Below are 16,958 nucleotides of genomic sequence, written 5' to 3'. Positions count from 1 at the left end.
GCTACCATATAGGTGGCAATCCATTAAGCACAGAAGAGGTTATCAGGGACCTGGGGACCCAGGTTGACAGTGGCCTTTCTTTTGACACTCACATTGCTAAAGTGGTTAGAAAGACCTTCTACATTGCCCACCTGATCATGAAGGGATTCACATCCAGATCAAATGAGGTCATTGTTCCCCTGTACTCTTCACTTATCAGACCAATGATCGAGTACAATGCCCCATTTGGGATGTATCTCACCCGACACCTGCAGCAATTGGAGAGACCCCAAAAGTTCCTCACCAAAAGGAAAAAGGGACTCCAAAATCTGTCATATGCTGCCAGACTGAAGAAACTCCAGCTCTATTCAGTCGCATACCGCCTGCTCAGAGGTGACCTGTGCCTGACATACAAGGCCATGTCCAACCCGAATTAATGGACATGCTCCACCTCAAAAATCCAAATCTACCAGATCCACTAGAGCAAGCGACTTAAACCTTAGCACGGATATAAATAGGACATGCTGGAGGGATAGATTTGTCACCCAGAGACTCCCTATGCTGTGGAATAAAATCCCGGTCCATGTGAGGCAGAGCACCTCGCTGGCTCTGTTCAAGAGAAATCTTGACCGGTGGATGGGAGATCGTAGGTTTACCCCGGGAATCATCCCTGTGTCACTGCTGGACAGAGGCACAACAAACTAATAGGCACAGTATTTTTTAACATAAGGGGTGGCGTAAGCCACAAAACTTTGGGCTAGGCTTATAAATGCCTTAGGGCAGATAGCCTAGTATAAACCTATGAACCTATGAACCTATGAACAAATATAAGAAAATCAGACAATTAAAAAAGACAAAAGGAATTGCATTCACTAACATTGTTTGCTTGTCAGATACAATCAACACAGACAGCAAGAAGAATTATTAACATTTGCTAAGCAATTGCTTATAGTTTAACAATGGACCATAAGAGGAAATATTTGCAAATGCACATGAGTTAACACTTATAAGAATGTGTACCTGTATAATTAAAACTAATTTTAACTAACTATATACAATATATACACTCGATTGTCATTAAAGGGAATTTATCAACATAGAAAAAGTTGGGTATTACTACTTGCAATAGAGGTAGGATTGTGATGGTAGATTTTTACTATAACCATGGGCCGGATTCAGGAAGGCTTACACGGAGTTCAAGAGTAGTGTAAGCCTCCGTGTAAGCCTCCCGATTCAGGAACAGCCCAAATCTCCATGTAAGAGACAGCTAACACGTCTCTTACACGGACTGGGCGTGGAAATGCTCAATACCTCATTTGCAGCTCAAAGATATGCAAATGAGGTATCTGAGCGATCCACGAAGCAGAAACCAGTCCGTGTAACGGACGTGTTAGCTGCAGAAATGTACTCAGCTGACAACTGAGTACATTTCTGCAAAATAAAAAACGGAGCTATGTCAGCTCCAAATAAAGGGTGCATTTGTTTCATTAAGCATGCCAATGGCCAAATATGTGGCCATTGGCATGAAAAAGTGTTGCAAAATTATGTAATATAACTTTTTTTTTTCACGGGTTTTGAGGTTTAACTGCAGCGCACCCGCAAACGGGTGCGCTACCTAAAACTAAAACCGAAGCTTATAAGCCCACAATTGTGGGATTTATGTATTACATGTAATGTCAATGGAGGGACTTGCAGACCAAAACAATATGGCCTCCGCTTAGTGGTTGTCAAGGGGAAGCTCCGTGTAAGACATGTAACTAGTCATTACTAAGCAATCCTATGTAAATGAGGGTTACAATACTGAATCACACTGCCACATAGGTAATGAGCACTTTCTGAGTAGTGTAAGAGTTAGAGAAGGAGGAGGAACAGAGTAAGAGGTAGGTGACATCACGGGAGGAAAGGATAGATACAAATGTACCAGATTGGAGGGCAATGTAAGGTGAAAGATGACAGACAGACTTCAGGGAGGGAGGGAGGTGTGTCCCAACAGAACACTAGGAAAGTCAAGAAATTGAATGTTTACGCTATCCCTACACTCAAAGTTTCTTGATATACGTGCATGTGCGCGTGTGCGCGCGTGTAAGGCAGGTTCAACATGTGGTAGCGTGTTGCAAACCGTGTACAACGGTTTGTGCGGGCGTGCATGTGTTTAAGGCAGTGTGCGCGCGCCGTTTTAACATGAATCAGCCTAGTTCACTCAGTGTAAGGATGTGTGCGCGCGTCTAACACTGTGTAGAGATGTGTGCATGCGTTTAAGTGACTGTGAGCGTGTTTAAGCTGGTGTGCACATTGCTCCCCCTCAGGAAACAGAGAGGAAACAGGAAGCAACTAAATTACATGGAAACTGCCAGAGGATACTGCTGCAGTTAATTGTTGGAAACAATTGGAAGCAGGCAATTATGTAGGCAGACTAGAAGCCCAACCCAGCACTTAAAACACTGCAAAGAGCAGTGCAGGGTGTTTCTCACAAAAGATACTGCAAGAAAGTAAGCTATCAGAATTGAAAACTGAAAAAGCTGAACTCAGAGCAGAAATGCTAGGGGCTGCCATAGCTGTTATAATCAGGCAAAGGCGAATTGCTGAGGGTGGTGTCAATGCAGATGCTGACAGACAACCCAGAGTGAGGAGAAGGAGAAGAGTATACAGGCCCAGGGTCACCTACCATGGGTTACATGAGCTGGAGATAGTAGAGCTACAGAGTGGACAGAGACCTTCTGCAGCAGATTGTTGAGCTGTGCAGGCCACATCTCACACACAGAACCAACAGAGGGGAACCCATCCCAGTGGAAACCAAGGTATGTGTTGGCCTAAGAATACTAGCAACAGGTACCTTCCAGAGACCAACTGGTGATATGATGGGGATATCACAGGCATCAGCCTCCAGGGTACTGCACCAGTTCCTGGATGCCATGTCAGCACATGTCGGTGATCATATATATGTCCCTAATGACCGTGAGGTTGTGGCCAGCAATATGCGTCTCTTCCAGCAAATAGCGGGATACCCTGAGGTGCTGGGTGCAATAGACTGCACGCACGTACGCATCAAAGCACCAGCTGGTGAGTGGGGTAGAGTCTACATTAACCACAAGGGATACCCCTCCATCAACTGCCAGGTCGTGTGTGATGCCCAGGGCATAATAATGAATGTGTGTGCTGGCTGCCCTGGGAGCTACCACGATTCCCACATCTGGCATCTGATGCAGCTGTACCAATCATTTGCCAGTGGGGACTTCCCACACGGACACCTAGTGGGGGATGCAGGTTATGCACTTGAGCCGTGGCTGATGACACCCATCAGAAATGCACACACACCTGAATAGGAATGCCATAATGAGGCACACGCACAAACACGTAATGTCATAGAGCGTGTGTTTGGGCTGCTCAAGTCACGGTTCCGGTGTCTGGACACATCTGGTGGAGCCTTGCAGTACACACCAACTACATGTACCCAAATGGTCATGATATGTGCTATGCTACATAATATGATCCTGCGGAAACAGCTGCAGCAGGACCAGCACAGGGCTGGGCCTAACATCCCCCCACCATTGCCAAGGCCACCACAGGCAGAGGGTGACTCAGAGGAGGAACAACCTGACCTTGTCCCAGTAGGCAGAAGGAGGCGTGCCCAGTATGCCCTGGCCTTGGCAAAGAGGCAACGATAGCACATACACTTGGTCAGTAGGAACACTGGGACTGATACCCGCTCTGACTCACTCATATAGTAACAGGGATGCCTAACATGACACAACCTGCTTCCAAACATGTACAGGGAGTGTAGTATGTGCATCCGACAGAGGCAGCCCTGCAGCACCACCTGAGGCATGAATGCCATGTGTTAAGTAATGTAATACCATGTACCATATGCACACCTGAGGACCCGACTAACATCCACCCACACCAATCATAAACCACAAAAAACACAAACCTACCTCATAGGTACCACAAGCGATAGTAACCTAGATGTAATGCTACCCAATGCCAGAAGTATAAATGCGTGCAGTGTAAACGCACACAGTATAGAGAATGTAGATATCAGTGCTGTAATAGAAAACAGGGTCAAAGCCCACATCAGCACCCTGACACTACCAGGTCACACCTCTGTCCTAATAGCAGGAACTGCCCCAGGCCTACTCTGGCAATGTGAGTGTCAAACGAAATATTACTGTCAACCTGGGTGTCCAGGACCCTGATAACCTATTCTGTGCTTAGAGGATTGCCACCTAGATGGGAACTAGGGGTAACCCTGTTGTTCCCGAAGGGTATGACTATGCATTGTTTAGCGTTTAACGTAAGGCCATGGCTCTGGCACCAGTTATCTGTGTCTATGAGACCCTTCTGAAGGATGTCTGTGTCAGATGGGTTTCCAACTATGCTTCCCAGTTTGCAGTCATCTTCAAACTTTGTCAGCCATAATCCTCCTGTGTTTGCTCATACTTCTGAAAAGTAGATGCTGAACAAATGTGGGCCCAGGAATGAGCCCTGTGGGACACCACTTGTGACAGCTCTGGAGTGTGAAATGGCACCAGCAACTTTGACCCTGTGTGTTCTGTCACTTAGCCAGTTTGCAACCCATGCTGTGATGTATGGGTTCACAATTAAGCTGGTGATGTTTTCAATGATACCTGAGTGGGGTATTGTGTCGAAAGCCTTTGCCAGGTCAAGGTAGGCTGTGTGGACTGCCTTGCCCACATCAATGGCCTGGGTGACTGTCTTGAAAAAGTCAACCAAGTTTAAAAGGCATGATCTGTCCTTGACAAAGCCAAACTGGATTGGATCCAATGTCTGCAAGTCCCCTATGTCTTCATTGATAATTCCCATTATGATCCTCTCCATAGCTTAGCAGAACAGGCTTGTCAAGCTGATGGGGTGGTAGTTTCCGGGGTTGGTGGAGGCACCTCCTTTGTGAAGTGGGTCCACCATTGCCGTATGCCACTCCTTGGGCACATATCCTGAGGTGAGGCTAAGATTAAACAGCTGCCCTAACTGCGGGTGTAATTACTCATTGAGTTCATGGAGCACACAACTGGGGACACCATCTGGTCCCATGGATAAAGTGTTTTCCGCCTTGGATAGAGCAGTTCTCACCCCAGCATTGGAGATGTTTGGGGGGCTAAAATCCTCTGGTGTAGATACCTCCAGTTGGGGAGGGGAGAAATCTGCACGGAACCTGTCAGCCAGTATGTTGGTAATGTCTGTAGGTTCAGTGATATTTACATCATTCCGAACTAATTCTGAGCATATCTGGGAGTTCCCTCCCAGGTTTCAAACATAGGTAAAAAAGGCCTCATGATTGTCCCTTGAGTCCTGAGTGGGTTTACTCTCAAAACTCGCCTCGGATGATTGTATGGGGGAACCCAGTGTTTTACTCACAATGAGCAGGGGTGTTTTCCCTTCTACGGATTTCGCTCTATCTCGTAGTAGCTCCTTCCTTGTGTTGTAGAGCTTGTTTATGGCTAGGGTCCACCAGACTGGATGCTTGTCTGTGGTACAAAGAGTCTTTGTTTTGTCTGGGATTGCCTGATCCATGCAGTCCTGGAGGTGCTGGTAGAAGGCATTTGTAAGTGATACAGTGGCTTGGGTAATGGTGTCCGCTGGCTTGGGGGCCTTGAAAGAGACCACACCAGTCCTTAGAAATGTGAAGTCGGCATCTGAGAAGGTCTTCACTGTTTGTTTTTCTATCTGGGGTGTGGGTGGGATGTGGACTCCCACTGAGATTAGTCCATGATCTGATCTCACCAATGATGGGTATACTTCTGGTGTTGAACAGTGTGACCCCATGTTCGTGATGATGAGTTCTAGTATGTTGCCTCCACTTGTGGGGATTGGGACCAGTTGTTCCATGGCATTTGAGTGTCTGAACTCTTGGAACCTTTGTGTTAGAGTGTTGTGGCTTGATTAGTGATCCCAGTCTATATGTGGATAGTTGGAATCACCCAGTAGGATGGTGTTTGGAGATACATTTATCCCCTTCAGTGTTTGCAGGACAGCTGTGTGAGGTACCTGAGTTTGAGAGGGTGGCATGTAGCATGCTACAAACTGCAGAGCAGTCTTGCCTACGGTCACTGGCACCTGGATGGTCTCCGATGCATCGTGTGTTGCCACCAACCATGAGGTGAGGGTGTCCTTGATGAATATGGACACCCACCCTCCTTTCTTGGTGTTGTCCGGATTCTGGTGCCGGAACGCATGATATGAGGTAACACCCGATAGTGCCATGGTGCTGTCAGAAGCTGTGAACCAGGTTTCAGGCACAGCACAGACATCAATGTGCTACATACTGAGAAGGGCATAGAGTGTGTGCAGCTTGAGGTTGAGACCTCTGGCATTGAGCAGCATGACCCTTAGTGTCTTTCCTTTACTGTGTTCTAGGGTGGTAGGTGTAGAATCTGAATCTTGCATAAAAAAGGCACAATGGGGGTGGCAAGAGCATCAGCCAAAATCCGGAAGCCCAGGGGTGACAGGTGCAAGCCGTCCCTTGCAAATCAGTATGGCCTGTCCAGCATGTCATCCCAGGCAGACAGACATTGGACCCCCTTTGAATGACACCATAGTTTAAGCAAATTATTACAGCTGATCATCTTGTCTCTGTTTATGTGGCATCATACTTGGTGAAGGTAGGATACTGCTGAAGGTCAGGGTCATACCTGCCTGGCCTACATAATCAGAGGGATCCTCTATGTCTCTTTCCATGTAGTCCAGGGAGGTACATCTCAGGTCGTTCACACCAGCATGGATAATGACTGGGTCAGACTTGTACTTGCAGTTGAGTGACCTGAGTGCTTGCATTATGTGGTGGATTCCAGTGCCCGATAGGCAGCTTACTGTGACCTCCTCCATACTCGATCTGGTGAGCGGGACGACAGTGTGTCTGACTATGGAGTCACCTATGACAAGTGTGTCTGGCATTGTGTTTGGCCTTAAGGGCTGTGACTGTTTGGCACACCGACTCTGTGGTCAATGTGTTGCATGTGCTGTGTCCTGTGGAGGCAGTTGTGTGAGTGTCTGCTGTGGTGGCCACTGCCGCTTTGGTAGAATTCTGATCAGAGCCTCCGAGTATGTCTCTGTGTGTCTATGTGTATGATCTTAAGTTGTGATAGTGCCATGTGAGACTGGGTTTGTGATGTGTGTGGTTACCTTCACCTTCTCTCTGGTCTTGCTAGTCCTATGTTGAGAGAGCTCAGCCTCCACTTTGGCTATATAGTTGCATCTCTCACATGTATGTGTGTTTTATGGGAGAAGGAGAGGGTTGTCAGTGTACATGAGGCAAGTGTAACATTGCCTCAATATTCCCAGGTTCACCAGCTGAGCAGGAGAGGACACTAGCAACTGATCCCTAGACATGCTAGAAGGAATAGACAAAACAATGTTGGAATACAGGGAGATATCAAGCCCCCCAAACCACATCATAGTGCTTGACTGACAATACCTACACATACACCAGTGTTTCATAGTGTCATAGTTTACTACTAGGCTGTCTGCCCTAGTGCATGTATAAGCCTAGCCATAGTGATGTGGCTATTGCCACCCCTCATAGTGGTAATAAGTGTACAGAATAGATTCCGAATACTGTGCCTCTGACTTAGTAGTGACACATTATGACCCCCTTACGTAATTGAATAACATGACTGTGCCTCTGTCTAGTCTGTGCCTCTGTCTCATATGCAGTTGTCCAGATGTCTCCTGAAGAGAGTCAGTGAGGGACTCTGTCAAACATGAACTGGGATACTCTGCTAGAGTGTGAGATGCCTCTGAGTTATGACTCTGTCCCTCCAGCATGTCCTATACATGTATGTGCTGAGGTTCAAATCCTCAGCTCTCATGGCTCTGGTGGATTTGGATTGCTTGCAGTGGAGCATGTCCACCAAATCCTGATTGGACATGGTCTTGTATGTCAGGCATAGGTCACCTGTAAGTATGCGGTATGACACTGAACAAAGCTGGATTTCCTCTATTCTGGAAGCATATGACATGTGTTGAAGAACCCTGATCTTCATGGTAGGTACTTTTGGGGTGTCTCCAGCTGTTGCAAGTGCTGGGCGAGGTACATACCATATGGGGCTTTGTATTCAATCATGGGCCTGATAAGGTAGAAAGATAGTGGAACAATGACCTCCTATGATCTGGATGGAAAACCCTCCATGATAAGGTGGGCAAGATAGAAAGTCTTCCTAACCACTTTGGCAACATGGGTGTCAAAAGAGATGTCACTATCTACATGTGTCCCCAGGTGTCTGATTTGTTTTCTGTGCTCAGTGGGTTGCTGTCTATGTATTGATCTGTGGGTACTTTGTTCCTCCCAAAGGGGATGAATACACATCAGTTGCATTCAGTTTCAGGCCATGCATCTGGCACCAGCTATCCGCCTTTGTGACGGCATTCTGTAGTATGTGTGCCGGCTGATGTATTCACTATGGTGCCTAGGTTGCAGTCATCTGCAAACTTTGTCAGCCACAACCCCCCTATATTTGCCTTCACATCTGAAAAGTAAATACCAATTAAGAGGGGTCCCAGGACACATCCTTGTGGGACACCACCTGTGACTGGCTTCGAATCTGACAAGGCACCTGCAATGTTGACTTTATGGGTTCTGTTTCTTAGCCATTTTGCAACCTATCCTGTGACATATGCTGTTATATGTCAGCTGTTGAGCTTGGCTATGATGCCTGAGTGGGGTATTGTGTCACAGGCCTTAGCCAAGTGCAGGTAGGCTGTGTGGACTGCGTAGCCCTCATCGATGGCCCTACTGACAGTTTCATAGTAGTCAACTAGGTGCAAAAGGCAGGATCTGCCCTGTACAAAGCTGAACTGGGTGGGAACAAGGGTCCGTCGCTCAGCAATGTGTCTGTGTAAGAGCTCCATAATGACTCTTCCCATAGCTTTGCAGACAAGGCTGGTTAAGCTTGTGTGGTGGTAGTTGCCATGGTCTGTGGAGGCATCTCCTTTGTGGAGTGGGAACACTGTTGCCGTACGCCAGTGTTCAGGTACATATCCTGTAGCAAGACTAAGGTTAAATAGCAGTTGTATATACGGGTCCAGCCCCTTCTGGAGTTCACATAGCATGCAACCGGGGATACCAGCAGGTCCCATTGATGCTGTGCACTTGTCTTTGCTGAGTGAGGCTCTCACATGGACATCCAAGATGACAGTGAGGTTACATACAGCAGTGATAACTATCTTCTTTTGGGGGTGAGGGAGGGGGTAAATCGCACTGAAGCTGTCCGCCAGAATGTTGCCAATATCTGTCAGGTCACTGGAATATATGTTGTTGTGTACCAACTCTGAGCATATCTGAGGGTTCACAACCAGGTGTCTGACATAACTGAAGAAAGCAGAGTGGTTACCTTCATTGTCTTTGGTGATTTATGTCCCCAAGTTGACCTTGCATGTCTTTATGAGATAATGTAGCTTTCTACTAGTGCTGATCACAGCTGTCTTCCCTTTTGGAGATGTAGCTCTGTCTTGCATTAGTAACCCTCATCTGTCATACAGTTTGTTTATGGCTGGGGTCCACCAGACAGGACACTTTCCCTTTGTGGAGAGGGCCCTGTTTTTATTTGTGATTGCATGGTCCATGCTTTCTGACATCTAGCTAAGGGGAGGTCATCGTGGTTCTGCAGTTATCTTTCATCAGCATTAGAAATGACCACAACAGCCCCTGTGGGGTGTACCTCATGCAGACACATCCAGCACCTGTAAAGTCCACAACAGTACCTCACCAGGAGTATGAAAGAGCTGGAACACATGTAATGTGTCACCTGATTAAACAGAGTGCAGCTCCACACACTGCCATGCTGTCCACCCAAATGCAAGCTGTGCCTGATGTTGAAAGCCATGTCCAAGCTGGAATCAATGCACATGCTGCACCTTGTACAATCTGAATGGCAGGGAGCTATGCACATGAGGGACCTGAACCCCAGCACTGACATACATAGGACAGGCTGTACTGCATTATCCATAACACAGAAGCCACCCCCACGCATGAGTAAACTACCAGTACAGGTTGGCCGTAGAGACACTCGTTGATTCCCCTCAACAGGAATCCTAATGAGTGGATGGGAGATGGGAAGTTTACCCTGGGTATCAATGTTATGTCACAGGTAGACAGAGGCACAGTATACTAAACAAGACATATGTCATGGCAAACTACACTTACAATGTATTGATGGACAAACACACTCTCCGACTAGCATTAGAAATGGCCTAGGGCACATCGGTAGTGTTTGCCAATGTACACCCATGTTGTGGAATACTCTACTGATGTTGGATGAGGCTGTTGTAAGTAGCTCACATCTGAACATAATGCAACATGGTCAGATAGGTTCATAGGTACATAGGTTTATACTAGGCTATCTTCCCTAAGGCAGGTATAAGCCTAGCACAGAGTTCGTTGGCGTACACCACCCCTTATATGGAAACAGTACTGTGCCCATTATTTTGCCATGCCTCTCTCCAGCAGTGACACAGTGACGATCCCTGGGTTAAACGTATGACCTTCCATCCACAGGTCAAGATACCTCTTGAACACAGCCAGCAAGATGCTCTGCCTCACATGGACCGGGATTGTATTCCACAGCATGGGAGTCTCTGGGTGATAACACCATCCCTCCAACATGTCCAACGTACATCCCTGCTAAGGTGTAAGTCACTTGCACTAGTGGTTCAGGTGGATCTGCCGATTCTGAGGTGGAGCATGTCCATTAATCCCTGTTTAGACATGGCCTTGCATGTCAGGCACATGTCACCTCTAAGCAGACGATATGTGAGTGAATAGAGTGGGAGTGTCTTCAATCTGGCAGCATATGACAGCTGTTGGGGTTCCTTGATCCTTTAGGTGGGGGACATTCAGGGTGTCTCCAATTGCTGCAGATGTTGGGTGAGATACATCCAGAATAGGGCATTCTACTTGATCACCGGTCTGATAAGTGAAGAGTACAGGGGAACAATCACCCACTAGATCTGGATGTGAATCCCATCCTGATTAGGTGGGCAATGTAGAAGGTCTTTCTAGCCACTTTAGCAACGTGAGTGTCAGAAGAACGGCAACTGTCAACCTGGGTCCCCAGGTCCATGATAACCTCCTCTGTGCTCAGAGGATTGCCACCTATATGGTAGCTTGGGGTTACCTTGCCTTTCCTGAAGGGTATGTCTACACATGTTGTGCACTTTGACTTCAGGCCATGGCTCTGGCACCAGCTATCAGTTACCGTGAGTCCCTTCTGAAGGATATCCGTGTCTGATGCACTGTCCACTATGGCGCCCAGTGTGCAGTCATCTGCAAACATTGTCAGCCAAAGTCCTCCCATGTTGGCCTGTACTTCTGGGAAGTACATGACAAACAATAGGGGGCAAGGACTGAGCCCTGTGTGACACCACCTGTGACCAGCCTGGAGTCTAACATAGTGCCAGCAACTCTAACCCTGTGGGTCCCGTCCTTAAGCCAGTTTGCAACCCATCTTGTGACATATGGGTTTACATTTCAGTTGTTAGGGTTTTCCACAATACCTGAGTGGGGTATTGTGTTGAAAGTGTTTGCAAGGCCAAGGTAGGCTGTATGGACTGCCTTTCCCCAACAATGGCCTAAGTGACCATTTTGAAGATGTCAACCCAGTACAAAAGGCATGATCTGCCCTTGAACAAGCCAAAATGGGATGGGTACAATGTCTGCATGTCCCCCATATCTTTGTTTATGAGCTCAATTATGATCCTCTCCATAGCTTTGCAGACTAGACTTGTTAAGCTTATGGGGCAGTAATTACCATGGTCTGTAGAGGCACGCCTTTGTGCAGATGTGCACAACTGGACCCTAACCAGGCTGTTGTGCACACTATGGAAATGTAAAGCAGTGATAGGACTAAAGCCCAGGATACTGACCACCACAGTGAAAGTACTGAACCACTACACTATACAGTACTACAGTGTTAGGTCAGTATGAACGGATGTTGACAATTGTGTGCAAAGTATCCCATGCAAAACCTGCAGGCACAGTATACTCCCTGTTGTGTTCACACGCATTTGGACAGTAACTACACAACATGGCACAGAACACACAACCATAAACTGGAGGTATTTGTTGAAGGTCACACTCATCCACAAATGTGATGTGCTGCAGAGTTCAACATATGGAAAGCCCACACTGGGCATGCTCACACACTTAGATAAATGAGACATCTTTCACACAACATGCCATGGGAAGGCTGAACTGGGCATGCTCACACACTTGGTCCAAATGTTACTCCTAGCAACTGTGAAAACACACCAGAGGATGCTCATTCCCCTTTCTAGACACTGATCATGTAAGCACCCTATAAGTATATCAGGAGAAGAGGAGTCTCTCAGTAGTCCGAATAGCGTGCTCCACTAATGCGGCTGTCTCTAGTGTCATAACATAGTTAGGTAGGGGTTTGAATCCAGCAAGTGGCAAGTGTGTGTGAAGGGGGTAAGTGTGTATGAAAAGAACATCCCTTTTGGCAACTGGGAAAACACACCACAGGACGCTCATTCCACTCTCTAAACTCTGATGATGTCAGCACCCTATAAGTATATCATGTGAAAGGAAATCTCACAGTAATGCAAATAGCGTGCTGCGCTAATGCGTCTGTCTCTAGTGTCATAATATAGTTAGGTAGGGGTTTGAATCCTGCAAAGGGAATGTATGTGTGTTAGTATGAGTGGGGTTTATGTGTGTGCACTATGCTGGGAGGGATAAGTGCCTTTTGCCAACTGGGAGAACACACTACAGGGTGCACATCCCTCCTCCTACACACAGATGATGTCAGCACCCTCTAAGTACAGCATTAGAAAGGATTTCCACAACTACTGCATATAACACACTCTGCTAATGTGTCTGTTTCTACTGACATAACACAGTTAGGTATGGGTTTGAATCTTGCAAATGGAAAGTATGTGTTTTACTGTGGGTGGGGTTAGTGTGTGTGCACAATGATGGCGGTGGGATGTGGCTTTTGCCACATGGGGCTATGCACTGCAGGGTGCTCATTACCCTTAACAAGCAGTGATGTTGACAGCACCCTATACAAACAAAACTACAAAACAGAAGGTGGTGGTACCAATAACACATGTAAGGTAACACTTCTTCAAGTAATGTCCACAAAACGAAGTAGGATAATCAAACAATTCTTTTATTCTATACAAACAACATGACAACAGACAACTGCCAGTACTCAGTATAATGTTACATGCTACTGTAACACGCACATGTACCAGAATATACCTAGATAGTGTTTTGAAGCCTGAATGTGGCAAGTGTGTGGATGTGGGATGTGTCTGTGTGTGCATTTCCGTATGGGAAACATGTTTGATGTGGCAATCAGGGCACCACAGTACCTGATGCACATTACATCTTTGAACTGATGAGGTTGCCTGCACCCTGTGAGTACAGGTAGAGAAGAGGAAGTGAGTAGTAAACAACATAGTGCACTTCTCAAATGTGTACCTGTCATGTATCGACAGCTACTCATGTAGGGTAATAAATAATGGGAATGGCAGGTGAGCATGTGTGTGGGTAGCAGGGTGTGTATAAATGCATGTGTGACAGAACAGATACATATAGCTGAATCTACATAACAGCACATGATGCGCATTCCCAAGGTCAATGTTAGCATGTGATGGTGTGCAGCTGGTACACTTTGGTAAGTAGTATGGGTGCAGATAACAATTGAGGACATTCATACAGTTACTGCAGCAGGACTGCTGGGATATACACACAATCATACTGGAACAGTGAACAGTTACAAACATGTTACTACTTATACACATCTATGTAGTCACCCTGTGCATCAGCAAAGTGTATACCTTTTCCTGCACCAATGTTGTAGTATGCAGGAGGTGGCATAGTGTCATCATATGCACAGGGTGTGGGTTAGGTATGCCCAAGCCAGCCACTGGTGACACCAATTGACATGTGTGTGTATGTGTGTTTGTGAGGGGCAGCAGTACAGGGTGGACCAGTGTTGGTGCAGTGTGTGTGTGTATGTGTTTGCCCTAGGTGTTAGGTTTCTGCATGTGCGTAAGCACGCACACAGTCCCACATAATGGCTGCCATGTACAGGGTTTTGTGGACAGCCACAGACTGCACCTGTCAGGTCATCCAGATCAGTGTCTGTGGGCACGGACACGGTACCTGTGCCTGGCAGGGGTGCTACGGGCCGTATCCTGTACTAACCCAGACTGGGTACTGTCGCCAGAAGCAGGGTGTGCTGACTGGACATAGTTCCCTGTTGGGACTGTCCAGAGCCACGTGCACGTGGTCTCCTGGGGCGTCCTGATGACAGCACAGACCCAGCATTGCTGGGGCTGGTGCTGGCACTTGAGGTGCGTGAGTGGGCCTGTTATCGTCCGCGGCCACTGCCAGCTGGTGCTGTTGCTGGCATACGGCCACGTCGACGTCGCAAACACACACCATCGCCCTGGCCCATGGACATCTGGTTGTGGAGCAGCTGTTCTATGCCCCCACAACGTCTGTCAACGACATCTGTGAAGTTACAGATAGCATTTGCAACGTCACGCATGCCATCTGTCATGGCTGTGCGACATGCTCTCAGCTCCCTCAGACCCTGTCTGGTGTACCTTTCCATACGTGCCTGTGCCTGCATGACAGTTCTAAACATAGTGGAGGTTGACATACCTCCTTGGGCACGTCGGCCAGAGGCAGTACAGCCACGGATGCCCCCACGAGAACCCATGGGCGACTGTCTGCGTGGTACCATTGGAGGACCCTGCTCATGGCTGCCTTGTGGGGATGCATGTACCACAGGTACCACATTACCCTGATCTATGCCCACTGCCGACTGTCCATCACCTAGGGACAATGGTAACAAAGGATGTAACGGCAGGATGACTGTGCGCATTGATGGGGTTGACAGCTGTGTACTGTCAATTGGCTGACCAATGGTGGACCCAGACACACCTTCCTGCATCATTACAGACATTTCATCATCATCAGTACCTGGGGCACAAGATTCAGGTTCCCTGCTGCAGGTCACCAGAGCAGCACCAGAACCTACGGGAGGAAAACAGGGAACACAGATTACAGTCCCAACACATATTTGACAGAGATGCACTTCAGTACTAATGCACACATTCAGAAATGGACACATGCACTCATGGACACTAACACACATGCACACATGGGCACAGGCACACTCGTACACATGCACACCCCACAGTAAACACACACATCAGTACCATGTTACACTACTCTTAATTTAGTACAACTGGGTATTACAGTTATTATTAACACACTCACCAGCATGTCTACTACAGCTGCTACACTACTCTTACTAGTATTATAAATTGTTTTTCAGGTAATGTTAAAAACACTCACCAGCATGTATGGCCTGCCTCGTTGCTAGATGGGAGGGACCTGGAAGTGTGAAGAGAGTAATGTCAGTGGGCACAAGTGTGCCATTTGTTTTGCACATGATACAGTACAGTAGTACACTAGTTCCCTTATACACATCAGCTGCTCATAATGTCTGTATCACACATGCACAATTACATATCATGATGACATATACATACCACATGCACACCTTATGCGTGCATGAAGTAACAGTGTACAGAACAGTCATATGTACATACCAGGAGTTAACTCTAATCTCACCCTTACCTCTCTTCAAACGACAACTCAAACTGTACTTCCAAAACCACTGGCTTTGTTCTTGTTGGACTCCAGGCTAACGTCCCTCTCCCCACCCTCTCTTTACCTTTAACCCCTCATTGTGCACAAAAACTAGCTTCTACCCTGTTTCTTTCACCTTGATGTCCTTCTATGCTCTGACCTACTTCTCCCATCCCTCCCACCTCCTCTTGACTGTCTTCCTTCTTTTCCTCACTTCCCTTCTTGACTCCTGCCTCTTCCCTATTATTTTATCTTTCATACTCCTTCTACTTCTCTACCCTTCTGAGCCCTGAGTATTATCTATATGGCTTTTGCCTTATTGCATAACCGTTATGCTTTAGGTAGAATTGCTTTGAAACCGACAGTACATTGTGTATGACTCTAAACTGTTTGAGTTCCTTAAATGTATGTTGATTTAATTAACAGGCTGGTGTATATTTCTATTCTGTTGGCTGTCTGTATTAACAACTTGTCTGTCTGCCTTTATTATGTTATGTGTGGAGCTTTTCTCCCCAGGCCTCTACTGAAAGTGGACATATATCCAGCTAGACTATCTTGGTCAACAAATGTAAAAGTAATAACAATAAATAAATATGGCATCTTACCTGCACGCCGGTGTCTTGCTGCTGTGTGGATCCAACCTCCATCATGATGCATGACTGTTGCTGTTGTTGTTCTGGGGCTGGATCCACAACACTTAGCAGTAGCCCTCCTGTCTGGTGAGGAGGATGTGTGGCCACCCCCCCACCTGTGGCAACCTGTTGCCTGCGGATATCTGCAGCACGCTGGCGGACATTTCTAATCAAATCACTGCAGTGATGTCTCACCTGCTCATATGTCCTATTATGCATGCCAACATCATTTATCCTGCTAAGTAGGTTTTGCCACAGTGCAGACCTCTCCTGCTGATTCTGGGTGGTGCGTGAGAACAGGATGGCATAGTCACGCACCAGGCTCTGGTGAATCACATCATCCTCTGCAGCAGAATATGCTGGGTTCCTTTTTGGAGCCATGTTGATCTGGAAAGGTACACAAACAGGTTATCAGCATAGTATCTCAGCAATACATGGTACACATTCTATACAGGGAGTATTAAATTGTACTTATTACTGCTTGGTTGTAACTTGATTACAGTGTAGATATCATTCTAAGTCATTTTGACTAAGCACTTGGCCTTCAGGCCAGTTGTTTTACATTAGGGAGGTTTGTGGCAAGCACTGTGGTGGCAGGACACATATCTTTCATCCATTGAAGTTGGGAACTGCTGATTGAGGGCCCAGTGTACAAGTGTATTAGTTCTGGTATAGGCAGTTGGCCTTCAGGCCAGTTATTTAAC

Source organism: Protopterus annectens, chromosome 6.part0 (assembly GCF_019279795.1).
Source record: "Protopterus annectens isolate FY-2018-M chromosome 6.part0, PAN1.0, whole genome shotgun sequence".
In the NCBI taxonomy this organism is placed as follows: domain Eukaryota; kingdom Metazoa; phylum Chordata; order Ceratodontiformes; family Protopteridae; genus Protopterus; species Protopterus annectens.
The sequence above is the reverse complement of the archived record's forward strand: the minus strand, read 5'-3'. Positions refer to the sequence as shown.